Source organism: Pteropus alecto, unplaced genomic scaffold (genome assembly GCF_000325575.1).
Source record: "Pteropus alecto unplaced genomic scaffold, ASM32557v1 scaffold152, whole genome shotgun sequence".
Taxonomy (NCBI): Eukaryota; Metazoa; Chordata; class Mammalia; order Chiroptera; family Pteropodidae; genus Pteropus; species Pteropus alecto.
Genome location: NW_006432227.1, coordinates 11995955 through 12000013, shown reverse-complemented (window position 1 = coordinate 12000013; position 4059 = coordinate 11995955).

The following is a 4059-nucleotide window of genomic DNA, read 5'->3' as shown; positions in this document are numbered from 1 at the left end:
CCCGCCCCCGCCACCCCCGTCTGTGTCTTTTTCTCCCTTGGGGCACTGTGATTCCTCACGGAACTCTGATTGTCAATTGTGAGGAATTACTGGGAAAGCTTATCTTCTCTACCAAGGGTCCACAGTGTCCCCAAGGCGTTCAGGTTTCAGGGCAGGTGAATAAGGCCCAAACGTGGAAGTTATTGCTCATTTTGAGTTTAAAAAAAATTGTAAGCAAATATAAATAACAATCATGAAAGCAAGCCTCTGGGGATAGTGGCCAGGGTTCTTTATAAATGAAAACTGGTTCATTTCTAACGATTTTTTAAATACCTAGGAAAAAATGTAACAGAAGCTGTGTAAAAATCTCTTCACTGAAAACTACAGAATGTTGTTGAGAAATTTAAAAAGTACTAAATAAATGCAAGGCAAATACCATGTTCATAGATTGGATGGCTCAATTCTGTAAAGACGTCACTTGTCCTTAAATTCATCTTAGATTTGATGCAGTCCCATTCACAGCCCTCACAGGATTTTTTTGTGAAAAATGGCAAGCCGATTCTAAAATTCATACGGAAATGCAGAAGACCATGAAAAGGCAAAGCGATCTTGAAGACCAACAATGAAGCCGGAGCACTTACATGACCAGTCTCAAGGCCTGTCACAAAAGTCTCGCCATCAATGGCATTGACACAAGAATGGACAAAACAGTGGGACAGCCTGATTTGCCTTTGGCTTGTCTGGGTTGTTCCAGAATCCACAGAGACCACGATGGCTTGGGAGAAGATCCTGGAATTAACTCCGCTCATCAAATGGCTGGTACTTAGGAGAAAGGACCCTGAGGTCAGCGTCATTAAGAGATACTTAAAGCAGACAGCAGAGAGGCAGGAGGTGAGGGAGGCAGAGGGCTGAAGCCACGAGGCTGTTACTTAGAAAGTGACATCACTGTGGCTTTAAGAACTTTTTTTCTAAATTTCTCTCTTATCAAATCCCTCTTGGGAAATGTATGTGGTTCAGCCAACAGACTGGATTAACCTTGATTTTTGTGACCTGCGAGCCTAGGCCGTCACTGGAATGTTCCATAGGATGGCAGGTGAGCACAAACACGAAGGCCTCCACTGTCACTTTGGGAGCATTGATAATGCTAATGTTTAAGGCATTCTGAAAAACTCTAAAGAGAAATCTAAACCAAACTCAAAGACCATTCATGTAGGATCAATTGAATAAATTAAGGTACATTCATACAAGGGAATACTATATCACTTATTTATTAAATCAGTAAGGTCATTTTCTGTGTGGATCTGGAAAAATCACTAGGATAAAATTTTTAAAAAAAATAAAAGCACAGTGCAAGACAGTATGTGTGGATCTCTGAATTGTCATAACCGCATTTAATGAATCTCATAATTTATTAGTGAAGAAACAGAAGTTCACAAGTGTAGAATCCATGGTCCAATGAATAACTATAGGTGTTTAATTCTACTGGAGTCTTATGAAAACTTTGATTGTTAACTTTTTCCCGGCCCCTCAGTCCTGGGCATCTGTCATTCTCAACTCTGTCACTACTCAAAATGCAGTCCCTGGGCCAGCAGCATCGACATCACTGAGGAGCTGGTTAGAAATGCAGAATGTCATTTCCTACCTGGATTATTATTTCCAGCCATTCTTTCCTTCTGCCAAAAGTAAAGAGCTTCATGCTGTTTTTAACCTGTGGAATGTACATATAAAGCTTAATGGTGGATGTAAAAAATCCATACGGTGAAGAGGAAGTTAGGATTACACACTGCTGAAGACCTGCAATTCATTGCTGGATGAAAACACGTAAAACCTACGGAGATGGAAGGGATTCAAGAGATCGATCCGCCTACAAAAAGGCTGATCTTAAGTCTCTTCATTATCTCATGGCTTCTCATTACTTCATTTCTGTCCGCACATACCTAGAATGTATAAAGAATTAAATAAACTATATTTTAGCCTTAAAAAAAAAAAAGAAATGCAGGACATCAGGCCCCACCCCAGACCTACTGGATCCAGATCTGCTTCTGAGCACGAGCCCTCCGTGCTGCGTCTATTCACCGAAGTCCGAGACGGACACGTGGGTGAGAGGCAACGTCACTGCCCTTTCTGTCGCTCTATTGCCCAAGACTCTGGGAGTCAGCCCATCATCATCGGACACACAAAGACGAGATCTTAGTTCTCACTTGTCATTGCAGAGGTTTTAAAATGACGACGAGAGTGGAAAGGCAGCTGGGAATGATACAAAGCACCCTACTGCGTATTTCCCGCGATAAACAGCTGGGGATTCTTTGAAGCAGGGGTTAGGGAGGGAACAAAGTCAGCGCGGAGCCCCAATGAGTCAGACGGGCCTTTGTCCTGTCTCCACACAGCCACATTTCTTCAAGTGAGGTAAACACGCCAGGCTTTGTTAGTCTTCCATGATAAACAAAACAGAGCAGGGAATACACAGTACATCAAACAATGTCTTGCAAGAGGAAAGAGTTTTTAATCCATAAATTACAGCAACAACTTGGAAGGAAATCAAGGTCTTCGGCCAGGGACAAGACTCTCAAGAAATATGTCACCAGAATATACAGACGGAGCCTTGGGAATAATAAGGGCCATTCGCATCTCAAAATACAGAAGAAGGTTTGCTAACCTCTCTCTGTACCCCTTCTCTGTTTAGTTGGTGATAAAATTGCAATTAAGTGTTAGATAATAAAAGCCCAGTGACTAAAAATCAAAGCACTTAATGCTTGAATATAGCCCATTCCTCAGTTTGAGTTGCAAACATTGTTTAAGAAGATAAAATTAGAATTTGAGGTTTATGTTCTCTTTGGTCAGAAGCCCTACTAGCAGCAAGGCAGAATCTGGAGGAGGAAGTCACAGGAAGTTCTTCCAAGTTAAGACAAAGAATTGAGACCAGCCTGTCAAAAGAGATGCAGTATTCTTGATGAAGTCATGGTGGTGGCTCCAGGGTCTGGGGTGGACAACAGCAAATGAAGGAGTCACTTCTGTCTCAGTGTCATATTAGGGTGACCAAGTCATCCTGGTTTACCTGGGACTTTTCCAGTTTTGACACTCTAGGAAACCCCTCAGTCTCAGGCAAACCAGGACGACTGGTCACCCTACTGACCTAAAAGTGGAGAATCATCGGGCTGCGTGCAGGGTTCCCGGTGTCCAGCGTCAGACGCTCTTAGCTGGGTCTAAATTTAAATTCTAAGTGCACAAGGCTGAGCCAGAGCTGCAGGAAGCACACACTTGGGAGGAGAAAAGGGCGGTCACTTCCCAAGCATGGGTCCGCTAGTCCGGGATGGGAAGCCTTTTACCAGGCTGGTGGTTTTTAAAGCCCTGCTTTCATTTGGAGATGACTTCTTGAAAAATCCTTGAAAATGCTTCCTGTTTTTAATTAAGGAGCTCTCCGGAGCATCGCCATGGGTTTCCTAGTGCTCTTCCCGTTTACATTGAATTCTTCCTCTCACACCACATTAAAACCTAAACCAAATCATCAGCTGCGCTGCGGGGGAGGGACTCGGGGGTTCCTCTGTCCTCAGGGGACAGAACGAGCACCGCCCGTCCCCAGCTGGGGCTGACCCGCAGGATGGCACGGCCTGGGGGCCCTCCAGGCTCGGCAAAGGTGCTGCGTGGGATTGTGTGAGCCACGCACTTTCGGATGCAAGGAACACGGCTTCTCTCGAGTGTCCTCAAGCCACACAGGCTTTGAGTAGGGCTGCGGGCTCCTGGGAATGGGAACAGCCGGCCTCGGGCGCCAGGGCAGCCGCGGATGGGACCACCTGGATCCTGGGGGGCGGGGCGCTGCTCGGGCTCCTGGCAGCTCCAGGAGCCCAGCAGCAAGACCTGGGGACCTTCTCTCTCGGCTCCACCATCAGTACAATTCTCCGGCCCCTCACCCTATTCGGGGTGTCCCCCCGCCCCTCGGCGTAATGCTTGCTCACCTCGGCTGCACACGTCCTGCCAGCTCAGTCCCGACCCTCCAGGCTCCTTTACAAGTTTCTGTCCCACCTCTACCTGCCCCGTTCTCCTCGCATTTCCCCCATCGTGTGTGTGTTTGTGTGTGTGTGT